Source organism: Sinocyclocheilus grahami, unplaced genomic scaffold, assembly GCF_001515645.1.
Source record: "Sinocyclocheilus grahami isolate Dianchi unplaced genomic scaffold, SAMN03320097.WGS_v1.1 scaffold27.1, whole genome shotgun sequence".
Lineage (NCBI taxonomy): Eukaryota > Metazoa > Chordata > Actinopteri > Cypriniformes > Cyprinidae > Sinocyclocheilus > Sinocyclocheilus grahami.
In genome coordinates this window covers 3,043,561-3,063,398 of record NW_015505206.1, presented here as the reverse complement: position 1 = coordinate 3,063,398, position 19,838 = coordinate 3,043,561, and the positions used below count along the sequence as shown (strand labels likewise).

General features: G+C 38.3%; 1 protein-coding gene across 6 annotated transcripts in view; it reads left to right on the top strand.

Moving 5' to 3' along the window:
* Positions 1 to 19,838, top strand: part of LOC107568067 (RNA binding protein fox-1 homolog 1-like) — a 280,788-nt gene that overhangs the window by 194,558 nt on the left and 66,392 nt on the right. The window contains exon 1 of one of the 6 annotated variants that reach the window (XM_016253955.1): positions 4,950 to 5,161. The exons of the other annotated variants lie outside the window; for them this stretch is intronic. The gene's annotated coding sequence lies outside the window, so the exon portion shown is untranslated. Of the gene's footprint in view, positions 1 to 4,949; positions 5,162 to 19,838 lie in introns of those variants that run through there. 6 annotated transcript variants of the gene reach the window in all.

Genomic DNA, 19,838 nt, shown 5'->3' with positions numbered 1-19,838 from the left:
AAAATCTTACTTCTATTTTTGTGTACATACAAGGATGTATTTAGAGTAAAGGAGATAAGGAAAATGAAGTTATAAGTTATAAATATATAAGTTATAAATATACTGTATATAAGGTGCTTTTAGAGGGTTATACTGAGGTAGGACTAGATTTTTTTCTCTTTAAATATATTTTTTAATTATTCTGTAATTTTGAATGCAGTCATTTCAAAGCTTAATTTTGAGCACCCGTTACTTCAGTTTTCAATGTCACAGTTTTCAATGTGTGGAAACCATAATGCATGTTTTTTTTTGACTGTATGAATAGAAGATTCAAAAGCATTTATTTGAAATCACTTTTGATACATTTAATGCATCCTTGCATTAATTAATAATTTATTTTAAAAATCTTACTTCTATTTTTGTGTACATACAAGGATGTATTTAGAGTAAAGGAGATAAGGAAAATGAAGTTATAAGTTATAAATATATAAGTTATAAATATACTGTATATAAGGTGCTTTTAGAGGGTTATACTGAGGTAGGACTAGATGAAGGAGCTTGTGTGATGGTCAGTGAGGTGTGAGGAGCCAGGGGTGGGCATCATGGAGAGGGGGAGGGGCCAGGCCATTAAATAAAGTGTTCGTTGCTGGCTTTAATTAAATGGTGACTGTGGTCTGAGTGGAGCGGGAGATTGGATTGTATGACATATCTCTAGCCTTCGCTGAGAGCTCACATCAGCTGTGTCAAAGATATCGGGAACGGAGCATAAAGTCAATTACAGCTCCAACAGTGAACAGATAGAAGAGGAGAAAAACACTCCCAAATGCTGTCATTTGAGAGCGTTTCAGACACGTTTATGACAAACTACATCGAAGGGGGTTTTGGGAGCAACGCAGGTGGACGTGGAGCAATTTGGACGTCGTCAGGTTGATGGTGATGCAAGGCTGTCGAAAGGAGCCGTGCAGGAAAGCCTTGTGATTGGGAGCTGAGATTAGTCTTGGAAGGCAGGTATTGTTTGCGTAGCGCTCGCCGCAGTAGATTGAAAGGTACTTCAGGTGCTCCAGGTCACAACTTCACCCTCAAATTATTTCAACAAGGACTTGAGGAGCCCTTCAGCACTGCTCCCGAGGCCCTCTCGAGTCTGAACTCAACGAGGCAGCGGGGAATTCACAATATGCTGGTATAATCAGCGCAATTAAAACGGCTACACTTTGGCATGAGATAATGCTAAAGAAATCCTGTTTGTGTGCTTCTGCCATTTTGTCAGTGCAGTCTGTTCAGACCAGTGGTCTGTTGAATTTTGCCTCAGCGAGAAGGATGTTAGATGTCGATTTCCTCAGGGAAAGTGCTTCAAATGTATGAGCCGTGCTCTGGCCGTTGTTTATTTTGTTTGTCACTGAATTACTTGATATGGTTGTCACAAATATGAATGTCACGGAAGCGGATAAACAGCTTTTCAGGATCAGATCGAAAATTGTGATTAAACTTCAAAAAATAAAAAATAAATTATTTTATTTTTTCAGATGTTTTTCACCGCAGATTGCAGGTCATACATCTATGTTTTGACAGTATAATTGATTTTCTATTGATGTAGTACCCAACTGCTCTTATCCTTAATTATATCACTGAATTTAATGGCAGAAAATAAAAGTGAAGGGATCTCCGTTAGCCCAGTGAGATGAAAAAGAGCCGACGAGAGAACCATCAGCCATCGCCCAGAGCTGTCCTTGTGAAACAACACTTATGGATGGTCTTTTCACTCTACTTAATCTACAAAGTAGAAATATTTCATGAATATTGATGGGATCTGGACATGTTTTCCAGCATTGTTTTTCTTTCCAAACTAGCTAATTCCAAGGTCCCCGTCTGGCTTTGCTTGTTATCAGGCTATGCAGTGTACATAAAGGCACATTTAACCTGTGATTAATCTCAGGCACTCCAGCGCTGAGCATTTGTAATGTGATAGAAAGTTCTGGATGAGCTTCAAGCCAGGTTTGGATAAAGGCCTCCATGTGCGTCGCGGCTGAATGAGACAATCATTTTCAATGGGCTCCCATTGCTCGCTTTTACTCTTCGAGCCCCCTCCTTCCCCACGTGGAGCAGCGAGGATTCAATGGAATGAATGTTTGTTGATTTCCCTCTGAAATCAAGAAGTAGATTAGTTTGAATTGGTGGGGAATGAGGTGAGGAGGCTAGGTGGCTCGCTATCGCCCGAGCCCATTTCCCATTTCCTATTTCCTGTGTGTGCGCACTGGAGGTGTGAGAGAGAGGGCAATGGTAATTACCGTCTGTTTATCTGGCGCAGTTATGCCACTGATTCACATCCACGCTCCCATTATCCCGCAGATCAGCCGAGCAGTTTGTGTTTGCGTTCGGAGAGTATCAGATTCCAGATCTGGCCCAAGACGTTACAGAGAGCGAGAGACAGAGATGTCACATCTTAACCTCCCTCTCATACTTTGTATGAGCTTCTAGTCCATCTTGTTCATGGTGCGTTCCTTTTTTTTTCCGAAACGTCGAATAATGAATTTGATAACAAAGGGAAATGTGGCAGCCTTCGCCGGCCTGACTGAAGTGCTTAATTAGCTGATTACAACGAGCCAGGATTGGCCTCTCACCGCTCACATTCGGTCTGCGATTTCACATGACTGTCCCCTTGCCACATCCAACTGACTGTTCATAGCCCCCTGTGGTGGCCGCTTTCTCAGCCAAAATGTGAAATTACTGTGGCACATCCAGCCATTGAAATGAGCAGCCCCAGTCTGGATTAAACCAATCTGCACACAAGGCAATAAACCCGTCACTTCTATGAGTGTGGTGGGATTGCTTTTAGTGCACTTCGAAATTACTCTTCAAATATGCTAAGGATAGGTCCGATTGGCCAGCTAGTTGACTAGCTTTTAAACCATGAACTGATGTTAAAGATCAAATCCTGAGCATCCAACAATGGATTTGGTTGAACATCATCACCATAATAATAAATGTATTATTATTATTATTATTATTATAATTGTTGTGGTTGTTGTTGTAGTTGTAACACTTTAGTATAGGGACCAGTTCTCACTATTAACTAGTTGCTTATTAGCATGATTATTACTAGCATATTGCCTATTTATAAGTACTTATAAAGCACATATTCTGCATGATCATATTCTTCATCCCTAATCCTACTCAATATCTGAACTTAACAATTACCTTACTAAGCAGTAATTAGAAGTTTTAATAATAGTTAATTAATATCGATAATTGGACCTTAAAATAAAGGGAATAATAATAATTATTATTATTATTATTACTACAGAAACAAATAATATAAACATTGTTCATAATTTTATGCAGAGTAAAATCCTAAATTGATTAATGCGTCTTTAATCAGTTCATCAATTAATAAATTGGATGTCATTATTATTAATAATAAGATCAATAATAATTGATTTACTATTATTATTAGCAGTAACAATTGGCTGCTTAATGACCCACCCATTTTTTAAATGTTGTAACACTGCTACTACAGCAATTCACATGTAAATTGAAATTGGTTATTGTGCTTAACTGCTTTTTTATATTTATTTATTCATTTATTTGTTTATTATTTGTGTATGTGCTTTGCACCACAGGTTTTGTATTTTTACGATATCGTGTTAAGTAACTTTTAAAACCCCTCATAGTGTTCCTATCTTGTATGACTTTCTTCTGTGGAGCACATTTTGACATTTATTTTGAAATATGTTTCTCTTTTTTGTCCATACAAATGAGAGTCAAAGGTGTTTTGTTTGTACCCCAACATTCTTCAAAATATCTTCATATTTTAAAAGTAGTTTTTCACATCCGTAAAATAAAGTGATCATAAGAGTAACATTTGCGAAGCCACTGTCTCAACGGCCATCGTCTTTTGTCGCAGGGCAAAATCTGAAAGGCGGCAGACGGTTTTAATCCACAGACCGTTCAACACGACGTAGCGCTGGTGGAGACGGCACGGTTGCGCGCGGGAGCGAAATAAGCCTTTCCTCTGCATCAGCTTTTTCGCTCTTGCAGACTGTAACACAAAACTACATTTAAAGCATCAGATTTTGTGGGGCCGATGTGCAGCCTCAATAATTGATGAGCTTGGCTGAGTGTGGAGGTTTGGAGACTCGCTTCGCTTTACTGCAACGCCAGAGAAAAAGAGAGAGGTGAAAGTGTTAGATATTCTCTCGCATGGTGTAGGTTGTTATGCTGTTCCACCCACACTTTAGAGCAAGTGAGCTGTGAAATGTATTCATTGTATCATGGAAAATGGAGGCAAGGAATTGCCTATAATGTCTGACAGCAAGGGCAGCCAGCCAACATCACCTGCATTATTTCACTTGTGTGTGTGTGTGTGTGTGTGTGTTTTTCCTCTCTCTCTTTTATATATTATTATAGGTTTGGGAAATAGGCAGCAATTTCATTACGATGTGATTTGGGAAGAAATTGCCCACCATTGAGTGACCCCACCGCAGAGGATCAAATGGGAAGTCAGCTCAAATAAAGTTAATAGTGCATTAACTGAAGGCAGCATTGCTGAGCCCCTAAGCAGTGTTCCTCATCCAGCGCCTGCCCCTCTCCTTCCTCCTCCTCCTCCTCATCTGCCTCCTCTTCCTTCTGCCCCCCACTTTTTAGCTCCTCGTTTGTCTTTTATCCTCTCCTCTCTTCCCTCTGTGATACCGCAAGGCAGCTACTGTATATTTGTACCTCCAAGGCGAGTCGGCACAGTAAAAAAAGTGGATTGGCTGCAATGTATAGGAATGAGGCACGCGAACCAATGGAGTGTGCCGTTGGCCCCTCCCATCTGCATATCTCCGCTCCTCCGCAGCTTGCGAGAAAGCTGCCTGATGAATAACACAGAGGGGACTTGTCTCTGGGATTATTAATTTCCCATCTCTCTCTCTCTCTCTCTCTCTCTCTCTCTCTCTCTCTCTCTCACACACTTTTTCTCTGTCTCCCCTCCCTATCTCTCTCTCCTTTCCCTTCCCTCGTTCTTTCTCTGTGTGCTTACCCCTTGCGCGTGGTTTTTTTTTGTTGTTTCTTGCCTTACTGTTTGAAATTATCCTTTTCCATTCAGTGTGAGAGTGCATGAGTGTTGCTTCATGGAGCTGTGCGGCCGCTGTTAACACTGCCTGGTAGCTATTCTTCCACACAAGAGCTCTCGCATCACGAGGGGGTGAGTTGGTATCTATTAAAATCAATATAGTGTCGTGAGACCCGGGGCGAAGGCAGTCGGGGGGGTTTCTAATGAAATTTTCTATCTGAGTATATGCCTGCATCTAAGCCTGACCTACAAAGGAAAGGGAATTTCTCGCTGAGGACTCCAGTTGAGCGCCGGTGCGTGGTCTGACGCTCGTATTTGTGTGTGAGTGTGTGTGTGTTAATGTCAGAGAACGCCTGGGTCTCATAGTGTGATAGTCAGCTAACAGAGCAGCGAGTTGCTTTTGTTGCTAAACACCAGGCATGCTTTTATCAGAGCTAATGGGGATGTGTGTGAGAGACCTTGATTTTGCTGGGGGAATGGCAATGGGATGGAAATGCGAGCTAATGATGGGTAATTGAAATAGCGGGGAATTATAGTTTGTTTTGTTGATATTCTCTCCCTCGCACTCGTTCGCGCTCCCTCTTTGAACCTTTGTTGGAATATTGATGACTCTCTCAGGCTGCAAAAATGATAATGATTATAATGACATCTGCATCGGAAAGTACTTACGAGAGCAATAACAGGGGATTTCGCAGGGCACTGCATATGCCCTGTGCCTACAATTCACCCCGCCACTCATTAGATGCTGAATACATCATGCAGATTTCTGCCAGTCCTCTCATTTCAAATGCAGCTCCTCTTGACAGAAATTAGAAAAGAGAATATATAATCAAAGTGATGCTGCTGTGCATGCCATTTTTTCATGTTTTTTGTTTTCTTTTAAAAGTGATTCACATTAAAAATAAATCTCAATATTAATTTTAAATAAATATATTTAATATAAGTCAACAAATAAAAAAAAGATGCTGAAAATAAAACCTAAAACTGATTATTCCCCATGACTTAACAAAGATCCAGACTGTTCAAACACCATGTACGTCGGCTATAAAATATCCCCAGGCGCAATGATTATACGTTTCATTGTTCAGTATGAAGCGTATAATCACAGTATTATTCTCAAATAAATATGTTTAATGTAATTCAGCGCTAATTCACAAATTAATTCACACTTGGCCAAAAAATGCTTTCTAAAATGAAAACAAGTGCCCGTTTTGCGCATCTAAAAAAAGATGCTGAAAATAAAACCTAAAACTGATTATTCCCCATGACTTAACAAAGATCCAGACTGTACAATCACCATGTACGTTGGCTGTCAAATATCCCTGGGCCGCAATGATTATATGTTTCTTCGTTTGGAAAGTGCATGGCCCTTAAGTGTGAGAATGAAGTATAGAGTTAGATCTCTCCCTCTTTTATTTCCCTTGGAAGCTGGCGAAGGGTTGCTGCGTACTCTTGTTATCGTCAGTGGGAGTTAATTGCTGTGTGTTGAGCACAATCGGAACGTGTTTATTGCGGCGATTATGTAACTGGTTATAGTCTTAGCCTGTCCTGTGCTGCCGAGGCCTTGCGGCGCACATTACGCTAGTTGCTAGCGTTGCTGTTTCGCTCGCAGCAGGGCAAAGGGAGGGGGGAGGAGGAGGGTGTCGGGGAAACCTCACACCGGGCATACGGCGTTTGCTATCGTTTGTGGAGTGGAAATAGAAACGTAGCATTCCGCCGCACGCCGGTGTGTCATACTCGTATTGAAATGATAATGGAGCACATGCCGATGTAATGGGGGCTCCGCTCTCAACCCCACAGGGAGTTGAAGGAGAATACCACGGTCGATAGTTCTGCACAACAAAACAATACAAAAACTGCTCTCCTGGCGATACGTATAAATGCTGCCTCCTTATTGTTAACAAGACGCCACGTCCTAGGCAAAGGAGCCATTAAAGAAAACAGTGGCTGTTATTAAGTCAATGACTGAGTGAAGCACGCTGGGGGTGATAAAACGATCATATTAATACCTTGAACTCTCGCTTTCACTAAATGGGGCAAGTGTATATTGCTTTGTAAACATTTCCACATCAATAGTACGGTGCCACAACAAAAGATAAACCACAGGTTGAACAAGGAGATAAAGCGACTGTTTCACAAGATTAAATAGAAAGTGATGCCAGCTTGGCAGCCAGGCCGTGTGTTGCATGGATTATTTATAATGGGAGCAAAAAAATTATGCAAATCATACAATTATAAGCCGTAAAGCCAAGAATTAAAATAAGAGAGCAGAATTAAGGCCTTCAGCTGATGTGATGAAAATAAATGAATTTAAATCTAACATTTGCATTTTGGCAAAAAATAGTCAGACGTGAACTTTTGTTTGTGTTCTGCATGAGCTTTTTAACGGGTATCTGTGTTTTTAATCTCTGTCCTTAAAGCACAATAGCTTCACGCCTGCTTTGAATATTGTTTTGTAAATTTTTCTTTTGTAATATATGACATGGAGGAAATTAGCTCATAAAGAGTCATGAAATTTCTCCTACATGGAATTGTGTGTTGTTTGTAGATCTCTGTGTTGTAAAGAAGGCCTCCATAATCCATTTACTTCAATTTGTAAACACACAAATGACACCGTGCACCAGCGCAGATGTTATGAACCCAACAGAAATCTTCTAATACCTTGTATATCTAATCTTATTCAAATTAGAAAGCATGTCTGCGCCTTGCTTTTGTAGTGAAAAAGCATGAAACGGAAGGAAGCATTCGACAAATGCGTTATTTTTGCATAAGTAGTGCGCAAATGGCTTTTTTTGCGTTTAAATTGGTTATTATTAAGTAGACGTTTAATATCAAATGTACTTTGTCAGATTTTGCACACACAATATTGGATTATTATTTTTATGTTAAATATACATTGAACAATATTTGTGTTTTGTCCTTGCTAGGTTTACTTTGCACGTACTGTGCTTGAGTTTATTCCAACGATAGAAGTCTGTGGCTAATCCTCTGGTTTGTACATACTGTCGGCTTTGATAGGGGAAAAATATGTTTTATAGTTAGATAATATACATTTTGCGATGGTATAAACAATCAAGCAGTTGAGATTTGCTATATAGTATATGTATATAATTTAATATAAGTATACTGTGCGTAGTTGCATATACTTATATATGCTTTATATAGAGAGCTGTACAGTAATATAATATACATTTTGGGAATATATAAACAATCACATAGTTAAGATTTGCTGTATTGTATGTATGATTTTACATTAGTTTAATGTATTTACTGTATATGGTAACTGTATATTAGTTAAATATATCCATGTTTATATAGAGCTGTGCGATAATATAATTTGTGCAATAATATAATTTATGATTCACAATGATATAAACAATCATGCAGTTGAGATTTCATATATATATATATATATATATATATATATATATTATTATTATCTTTACGTAATTAATGTGTGTAAAGTTGGATATATATGCAGTAATGCAGCTGTGCAGTAATATTATTTACATTTTGCAAAGATGTACACACCCACACAGCCAAGATTTGCAATATACTGTAGTATATAATAGCTGCAAGGCTTTTTTCCTTTTGCATTAAATAGTTTTTTTATTTATATATATATATATATATATATATATATATATATAGGTCTTATTCTGTGATGGACAAACGTGCTGAACTGAAGCCAAGTTGTTTATGGCATCGCATTTGGGAGATGCCAAGGCCTAAATCAATTTAACTTCACACCTAGCGGGTCACGGATGAAAATATGGACATTCGTGCGGCTACGCCCTGCCAGTCCTCAGAATTAAAACCATTAATCTATACACAGGTGACTGTTTTAGCACCCTAGCACAGCAGATTCAGCAGGGAATGAGGTGTTCGCTTAAAGAAAGCCAACAGCGTTGAAACAAACAAGTTTTCCCCTCGCAAATCCTGTTAGGAGACGCGACGGAAGCTGTTCTGCTTAAAATCATTAGCATCTCAAGTTTCTCAAATTGATGCACGATTTCTCAAAGTGCACTCTGAAATGGACGGGGTCCGGCGGTCGTCCGTCAGCCAGTTCAGAGTGGCGAAATGACTTGGGTTTGCCGAGCACATTATTGTGTATTTGACAGTTCTTGACAGTTCAATTTTAGCCCTGTGTTCGGCTGACATTATTCTATCAGGGCTCTCCATAATCTGAGGCTGTAATACTCCGGATGCGGCAAATGCTTATTTCCAAGACCTCTGCGGCAGGGGCCGGCCTGCGCCATCACTCATATCTCAATTACCTAATCTAATGCATCTCAGTGGGCTGCTGCCCTGCCCGAGCTTCATTTACTGGAAGTGCTAGAAGCTCCTCTGCAATTGTTATGTGCGCCAGCACCAACCTGCACCATCTGGGGGAGAGTGAGCTCAATCGGAGAGGGGCAGGGAAACACACGAGAAGCAGGGAGGGGGAGACAGCGGTGGAGAGCGAGAAAGACTTGGGGAGATAAAACGAGTTGGTAGGGGAAAAAAGACAAAAGAGAGAACAGCGAGCGCTTCCCTGTAAGAGGGTGTCATACATCGGGGGGCGGAGAGAAGAGAGCTGTAGAATAGATGAGTATTAGCAGCTACGCGCATGCTGCAATAGGAACAGGAAGCAGAGCTCCTCTCCAATAGCGTTCACCTCCACATTTTTGGGCGATTGTAGCTGGGGTTCCGAAACTTAGTGAGCTGCATAGGTGACTACTAAGGCAGCATACTCTGTCATGGAACTTTATAGCTGACTCATTTAGAATACACTTGAGCGACTCTACTCATAATTCATTTGATATTGGCATGTTGCTAAGCTAAAAGTGCAATACTCGTATAAGCATAAAATACGCTCCTTGCAGCTGGGGTATTGTAAATATAGGTTTATAATTCATAAATACTGAGCTAGTCACAATGCATTCTTCTCTGCAAAGGATGTGATGCTATCTTAGAATTAATCTAAAATGAGGTATCTTAGAAGGCATCATGATTAAGTTACATGCACGACCATTCAAAAGTTTGGGGTTGGTAAGAATTTTTCATGTTTTTGAAAGTATCTGGCTGCATTTATTTGGTCAAATTATGGTGAAACAGTAGTGCTGTGAAATATTATTTCAATATAGAATAACTGTTTTCTATTTTAATATATTTTATTCTAAATTGTAATAATATTTCACAATATTACAATATTCAGCGCCATTGCACTAGTGTCACGTGGTGTGTCATTATCATATGCTGATTTTTATCAGATAATGCTGATTCATTATCAGTGTTAAAAAGTTCTGAAAGAACAGCATTTATTTTACAGAGAAATCTTTGTAACATTATAAAAATGACTTTTGGTCAATGTAACGTGTCCTTGATGAATAAAACCCATTTCATTGAATTGTTTAATATCAATCAATCAATCATTCTGTCCCTAAACTTTTACACATTAATTCTAAAAAACATTAGAGGCCACATTGGAAACATAATTAATTGATAATAATATTTAAGATTTCATAATATTAAAGATTTGGCACTATTTCTAGTCCACAAATCAAATAATTTGTGGAGTTCATGTTCCTCAAGTGTCATTAAAGCAAAAAAGGGCATCATAAATACTAAGAAATTGTGAAATGCATGCTATTTTTTTCAATCAGTTTTTCCCTCAAATTGTTATGCAGACTGTATCATTTGTATAATTAGAAGCTAGTGTTTTCAGACTTTTGGACCTCACTATGTGTACTCAGCCTTGTGAAAACAAATGGCCCAAGTGTCTGCATGGTTTTTCTAGAGTGTGAACAATGAATGAGAACAGCAGGAATCTGGAGATATGTCACCCAAACTAGCCTCTCCGGCAAGACCACAGGCAAAAGAAACCTCTTCCCCTCCCCGATCCTTCCATGACAGCTGGAGAGGGATTCGTCCACAGACTGATTTACTGTAGTGAGGATGAGTTTCACTTACTAAGCCGGCTTTTAAATCATTTTTAAAACTGTCAAGTGAAATGCTTTCCAGTAACACTGGTGAGCTAATATATTAGCGTTGCCTTGGAAACGCAGGGAAAGAAGTTGTTTGATGTATCCTCTGAGGGTATAAACGAGGGTAGGATGGCGGCGCGGCGAAAGTTGCTTGCCGCTTGTTTTCGCATTCCATTCCAGTTAATTGTCTTGGATGGCTAGTAATTAATCAATGCGTTTTTGTCAGGTCGCCGCGCACACTCTAGAGATCTGTCAATAAGTCACATCAGACTCATCAGATATATCAGTGACACACTAGAATCACCACGACAATTAAAACCGCAATTAGCGCAGACTCGGCGGTCCCACGGCGGCACACTCAGGCGCGCATGTGCTAAGTGTGTGCGTGTCTATGCGTATGCAGTTCATCGGCGAGTTTAAGCAGAAAGGTGTGCACTGAGAACTCCGCCGCTAATATGTTTTGTCAGGAAGGCGAGTGTGGGTGATAGAGTGGCCATGTTTATGTCTGTATTCCCCTGTGACAGAGCGCGGTTCCCACTTCCCTGTCTGTCTATTACGCAGTGCAAAGGTTGGCCTGTCAGCTCTGTCTGTCACCCCCACTCTGCGTCAGGAAAACGTGCCAAGGGCCAAGTCTCTCACACACATTCAGGCATACACATCCCTCCTGTTTGCCCAGTGACCTGTGCTTCCCTGGTGTGTGTTACAGAGCCTGTGCAGTGCTGGGATCAGCTGACACAAAGCTCCTAAAGCCACGGCTTTCCTGCTCAACCACCGCAGAGCAAATCCACAGATCTACCTGAGCTCTTACGATGCACCGTTCCTGCCTGTAAAAGCTGTAAGTTCACCCAAAAATGAAAATTCGGTCATCATTAACTCGCCCTTGTTCCAAACCTGTATGACATTTATTCTTCTATGGAATGCAGTAGGAGATGTTTTGAAGAATGTAGTGCTTGTTGTTTTTACAATTAATGGGGTCTGGAGGTTTTAAAATTGATAAAAGTATTATAAAAAGGTCAGTGTGAATATTTTGGGTCTTCTGGAGTCACGCGATAGCTTTGCGTGAGGAAAACACACTTTAAGATCTCTTTGGTGTTTCTGACAGTTCATGCGAGAAGTACTGATGCAGAAATCTGTGAATGAATCATTCATTTCAGTTGAATCTTATCAATGAATCATTTGTGTAATAACACAACTGGGCTGATTCAAGAATCAGACTTTATCTGGTTGCTCGAGTTTGGCTTCAAGAGATCTTCAGTGAACAATGACTTAAATTTGGGTTTATTCCTCATGCAAGGTTACTAAATTAATTCAAAAGACTTAAATAGTAATATAGCATGTGAATCAATCATTCAAGTCGAATCTTCTCAATAAATCATTTGATTCCACAAACGCGCACCATATCTAATTTTTGACCGTGATGAAAACAGGGTTGTGAGGGATAGAAGTACATTGTGTTCAATGCATTGTACTGTGGCTTAACAACAGACCAATTGAAAACAAAATAGACAAAACCTCCATAAAACAGTTTTGAAAGTTGTGAATTTTGAAAATTACATGATTTAGTATCTTTTTACAGTACATGCAATTGTAAAGATGCAACTCTATCCCTCACAGCCATATTTTCATAAAATTCAGTATGTCATCTGACCTGACGAAAGTGCAGTCTGAATGAATTCAGAAACGCATTATAGAATCTGAACTAATGTTATAATACATTCATGATGTGTTTGCATTCTTTTTAAGGCAGCACATTTTTCAGAATTTCCTTTTGTGTTCAAAGAAAGAAAGTCATACAGGTTGGTAACGACATGACGACAGGGTGAGTAAATAATGACAAAATGTTCATTTTTGGGTGAACTACCCTTTTCAGAGGACCACATTTCCCAGCAGCCTCTTGTTTGCGGGAGATGGGAGGGGGCTTATGATCATGGGCTCAGCTCAGCTATGAGAAAACACCTGATATGAGGAGTGAAAGAGCCACATATATTGACTTTAGAGAGAGAGTGAGCAGCAATGCTTCTTTAGTGTTCTGGTAAAGCAGACGGCCTTGGGGGCTTTGCGGGGAGCTACAGCAAGGCTGAAAATGGGCCCGGCAGTTTATGACACTTCACAGGAACCGTCGGATGTGCGATAGGAGATGCTGATGGGTGGAAGCCCCCGATAACCCCGTGTAAACCCTTGGGCTTCCACCAGTCATACCTTTAATTTACAGTGATAACTTTTCACCGCACCTCTCACCCTCACATTCCCACAGTGCTGTGCTAATGTTGCACAGCAAAAACAGGCGCACAGGGGACAGACCTAAAACGTATGTGTGGCCTGTTTAACCGTTGACATATGCGCTCAAAGTTGCGCAGGCGTACCGAGTGGACGTGACGGCGCATGGATGATGCTGAAATACGACCTTTTGACTTTGAGCGGCCGGCATTTGTGGCGAAAACAGTGATGAAAATAATTTGATGGAACTGTTTTCGTAAAGTAATTTGGGCCATTTGACGCCATAACAGATGGGCCATTTTCAGAGACGTTGCATCCTCTGCTAAAATTAATAGCTCAACTTTTACAGCAGCTGACACTAATGTTTTTATGCTGGCTTTTGGAGTATTTTATGTCACTAGTCGAAACTAATAGCTCGGGTTACTACACAGTGTAAACATTTATAATGGCAATTTTAAGACATCTGGCAATAATGGGATGTATCTTGTTAGATGGCGAGGCTTGTCAACACGGTGAACGTAATTATGACAGATGCCAGTTCTCCTAGCTCACTCATGAAGACACGTGTGAGCGCACACACGTGATGCCAACCCTCCATTCTGCGCTCGCACAGAAAACCACTGGGCTGCCTAACAAGCCATTGAATTAATTGTTTGTAACTAGTGTAAATATTTTCAAACTGTGCAAAAGCATGAAATTGGCCAATATAGGGAAAATGAAATGCAATTAATCCACAACTCCCATAATACAGATAAGGACAGATAAATATTGCACATGAAACGGCATGCAATTAGATTGCATTGGTTTAAAGGCTTTGCATTTTTACTGAAACAGAATGAGTATGTATCAGAATCAGAATCAGAATCAGAATGAGTTTTTATTGCCAGGTATGTTTACACATACGAGGAATTTGTTTTCATGACAGAAGCTCCACAGTGTAACAGAATGACAGTGACAGAACAAAAACACAGATAATAAAAAATAGAAAAATAGAACAACTAAGGAATAAAAATATACAAATCGACAATTGTATGTACAGGTATATAACAATAGACAGTTGTATGTACAGGTATATTATGTGCAAATTGAAATGTAGACTGAGTGTGTGTGTTAGATAAATAAGTGTATGAGTGAATAAATAGTGTGTGTTCCACAGTTATTGTCAAGTGAAAAGAGCCTTTGTCAGAAGTGGGATGCGTTAGAATGGTTGACTAGTTATCTACTGGTCGACTAGCTTATTCTAATTTTTGTTTTTGTTCTTTAAAGGAGATGAAGTAAGAGACATACGTTCAGTGAGATAATCTCATAATCTGTAAACCTTTTTTTTTTTTTTGAATATCTGTCAATTATTTTATTAGGCTCTGTGCTCTGATTCAGTATTTATTAATATTTTTGTTTATTTCTAAATGAGGAAAGCATGTATTTATTTGTTTAAAATGATGGGAATAATATAAAATAATATTATAATTTAATAAATTAACCTTTGTTCAGTGTCTCGCATGATAAATTGCTTTTTTCAGGGTTTTTTTTCTTTCTTTTTTTAAGTTTTGAATACCTTTTGCTAACACATCTTAAGACTGCTGCATTCTTTTGTTGTGCTTTGTCTAGCTGTTTTTAATAACAAGAACTTAGAAGTCTGAGGTGATCGCCTAATAAAATGTTTAAGGTGGGCCGTCTTTCCACCATGCTTAACTTTTTCCTACCCCTAAGAAATGCATATAATCATAAATCATGTCAACCATGCTAGTTTGTTAAGAAAATGTTTAGTATAAAATATAGGTGTATCTCAGACATTCTGTTTGAGTTGCTCAAGTCATATTTCATGATATCACATCCGGTTTGGGTCATCACTGACATGCTTCCAACTGCATGTGCTTTAATAGTCATGATTAAAGAAAGTGATGGGAGACGGAGCTCGTTTGCTGGCCTTCCCGGAGGGCTGCGAGTTTGGTGCTGGCAGAGACATCTGTGTGTCCTGGCCTGCTCCTGCAGCTCTCTGTGTGTGTCCATCTGTGTGTGATTAGTTCTGCTCTTAGTGTACCTGTGCACTCGCTCCAGAAATCATTAGGCCTGGTCATACCTCTCCTAGCTACACTTCACAACATCTGTCATGACACATTCATCAGAGACCCTGCAACATCTGCCAGAGTCTTAGCCTTTGTTTCCTAACACACACACCGTGTCTTGTTCTCCTTGTTACCGCAGTTGTTGTCATTTTTCCTATTTTCTCACATTTTGTTCTTCACACAAACCAGAAATAGGACAGCTCTTTGATCAAACAGTATTAATGTCCTACCCCCTTACTCGCCATTGATCCACAGATAATATACGGCTCCTGCTATCTGAGGAAGAATTTTGCAGCTGGCCTGAAGGATGATTTAGGATGATTTCAATCCAGTGGTCTTAAATGAGAGGCGAAAAGATGGAGGCCTTAAAATATAAGGTGTGGACCAAAATATAAAATCTGGGATTTATTTTGGTTACACTTTATTTTAAGATTTGTTACAGTGTAATTATACATTTAATTACTGAGTAATATTAATTAACTACATGTACTTACTATATGGTTAGGGTTTGGATTAGGGTTTGACTTGGGGTTACTTGCATGTAATTATGCATAAGTTATTGTTATTATAATAGTAAGTACATGTAACGTGTAACAGAAAACGTGAAACGTTTTTTTTTTAATCTCAAGAATAAATTAATAATAGACATAACTTATGATAATAATATAGTTGTACTGAAAAATATATATATTTATTTTTTCCCCAATATTTTTCAATATATAGTTTTTCATTGTCTATAAAATTGTATTATGAATTATGATAACAACTTGAATTATATATATATAATTCAATAAATATTTTTGATTTTAATTGCATTTTTTTCTATAATATACTCTATAATATACTTATATTCTATAATATACTATACTGACAAGTTGAATTGGGAATATAAAATCATATATACATTCACCTTGTCTTTATCAAAAAATAAACTGTGATCTTGTCTTGTATCATCATGAAGTGGTTTATTTTGCGATATCAACCGGATCACTGTGCATTGCCTTTCTTATTATGCAGCTACTTAGGAAATAAATGAATAAATGGACATGGAATATTGATTTGAGTTGAAATTATGTTATTATATGTGAAGAAATAGACAGCAGAGTGCTGTCATGAAACTAGCACAGTCATATAGGAAATCAGATGGCTGGGACAAAAGCGGTCAATTATACAGTTTAGGGATGTGCATCTCACAGTATTAATGTCCTACCCCCTTACTCGCCATTGATCCACAGATAATATACGGCTCCTGCTATCTGAGGAAGAATTTTGCAGCTGGCCTGAAGGATGATTTAGGATGATTTCAATCCAGTGGTCTTAAATGAGAGGCGAAAAGATGGAGGCCTTAAAATATAAGGTGTGGACCAAAATATAAAATCTGGGATTTATTTTGGTTACACTTTATTTTAAGATTTGTTACAGTGTAATTATACATTTAATTACTGAGTAATATTAATTAACTACATGTACTTACTATATGGTTAGGGTTTGGATTAGGGTTTGACTTGGGGTTACTTGCATGTAATTATGCATAAGTTATTGTTATTATAATAGTAAGTACATGTAACGTGTAACAGAAAACGTGAAACGTTTTTTTTTTAATCTCAAGAATAAATTAATAATAGACATAACTTATGATAATAATATAGTTGTACTGAAAAATATATATATTTATTTTTTCCCCAATATTTTTCAATATATAGTTTTTCATTGTCTATAAAATTGTATTATGAATTATGATAACAACTTGAATTATATATATATAATTCAATAAATATTTTTGATTTTAATTGCATTTTTTTCTATAATATACTCTATAATATACTTATATTCTATAATATACTATACTGACAAGTTGAATTGGGAATATAAAATCATATATACATTCACCTTGTCTTTATCAAAAAATAAACTGTGATCTTGTCTTGTATCATCATGAAGTGGTTTATTTTGCGATATCAACCGGATCACTGTGCATTGCCTTTCTTATTATGCAGCTACTTAGGAAATAAATGAATAAATGGACATGGAATATTGATTTGAGTTGAAATTATGTTATTATATGTGAAGAAATAGACAGCAGAGTGCTGTCATGAAACTAGCACAGTCATATAGGAAATCAGATGGCTGGGACAAAAGCGGTCAATTATACAGTTTAGGGATGTGCATCTCATGACTGAGGCCGATACGATACGCATCTCGATGCATAGCCAACGATACGATACATTAAAGATACATATGAAGCAGCTAGCGATGCGATGCGATACGATTCACCCCTGTTACGATGCAGTGCGATCTGATTTTGATTCGATTCGATTCAACACAATGTGATTCAATGCAATATGATGCAATGGAGAAAATATGATCACTTTTAATGCCTCGAGGCCTGTTTCATAAAACAAGTTAACCAAATAAGCCAGGCTTATTTCAGTTAGTCTGACTCATTGTCAAATGATTTGGTTCCATAAAGCAAATTTAACATAGGCCTAGATCAAGCTTAGTCACTGTGGCAACTTATGCTGGGAAACTAACCTGGTCTAAAGCAGGCTAACTGTCAGACTAAGCTGAGCTCCTCTACTGACCAATAGGAACATAATGATATTACCACTTTCTCACATACTATTATTTGACTTGTTTCTCGCCATGCAGCCTTTCTCTCTGGTTTTATTACAGCTGTACCTTTTATAGTTTGCAGAATAGATAGCAGAACATTAGAATATTACAATCTAAAATTGCTCTTTAAAGCATTAAAAAAAACTAAATTAAATATTGAAAATAAATAATTAAGAAAATGACTACATTTTAACTGCTATAAGAAACACACATAAAATACACTTTATATGTAGGTTTAAAATTCTACAAAAGACACATTTAATGTCCAACAACAATTCTTTTTAGCAAAATGTATATTTGTCTCAGAATTATTGCGCTTCTAATCGATTGCGCTCTGTCTGTTTAGCGTGCATGGCTCACCCACTCCTGACAGCAAAATGGATATGTTTGCATGACTTTCTAATATTTACAGATGAAAAATATACCTGTGACATGTCAGTTATGCACTGAGGAAAGCAACATCTCAAATGCATTAAACAGCACAAATATATTCGCTGTTTGTCATGGTGGATCGATTTGATCCATGATTGACATTAAGGGCTGCTTAAGAATAAGCGTGCACAAATTAGTGAGATTGTGTGAATTTAATTTGTCGTTAATGGAACCGCTTTAGCCCCGATTGATTTGTTAGGTTATTTCAAGTCAGGTTTTGGACTTTAATCCCAGTTTTTCCTCGGGTCTCCGTGGTGTTGTGATGCGTCATATTCACACGCAGCGGTGATTAGAGAGCGCGCTTGAGAAACAGTTTAGAGAGGAGAATTTCTCCTTTCTAAACTGTTTCTCAAGCGTGCTCTCTCATCACAGCTACACATGAATATGACTAATAATCTGTGACCAATATTTTATATGTAGATTGATTTAATCAATCTACATATAAAATATTGGTCACAGATTATTAGTCACTTTCTAAATAATAGAAGTATAGCGCATCCACTAGTAATTATATATCAAATATGTTAGAAATGATGCATCGCAATATAAAACTTGTAGCTGATATCGGTAGCATCGTTAACTTTTTATATATTTATCGGGGAATCTTCCCATCCCTAATACAGTTTAACTGTCCTTATAAATTTTGTAACGGCAGAATTCTGCAATTGACCATTCAGAATGAAGTATTCCAGTGAGCCATGTAATAAATTTAGACAAATTTAGTTATAATATATATTAGGCTAACTTCATATGATACCGTGTAGACAGCTGTGCTAACAGTAAATGACATGATTCCAAGGTCAAACATGATGTGTGATTAATGTTCTTACTGCATGTTCCTTTCACCCAGAATGGGAGGAGGGCAGGGAGACGGAGAGAGAAACAGACAGGGGGAGAAACAGAAGACCGTGATTGGGGGTGGGTTGGATGGAGGAGAGAAAGATGAGAAAGGCAGGGAAATTAGCTTTCTCCAGCCAATGTGAGTGTGTGGCTGCCTGACAGCCTGTTTCAGTGCCACCTCGCCACTTTGTTACAGCTGTGTAAATAATGGCTGTAATTAAAATCACCTGTACCTGACAAGCATCAGAGTGTCTGCAGGAGATGCGCTGGCCTGATGAGTACTTTGCGTTCATGCTGCTGTCGCATTCACGGCTGTGACAACTGACATATTGCATGTGTGACTACAAATCTCTACTTCATGTATTGCACGGGAGATTAGGGCCGAACCGGGTTTGCACACACATGCAATTGGCCACTTGCTGATCGTCACATGTATACAAAGTGCATACAGGCTGAACCGGTTGTTGTCCAAAACAACTTGTGAAGTGAATATACATTAAATGTTCTCATAATCAGAAGAACGTATTTAACAACACGCTATATATGTAGTTACACTTTTACTACAATAAAACCATGGTTAATTTTTGTAAGGGTTGACTTTATGGATGCACATGTATTTTTGTATGTACTACTAATGCTGTGAACAAAACATTCAGCCTCCCTCAGAAAGATTTA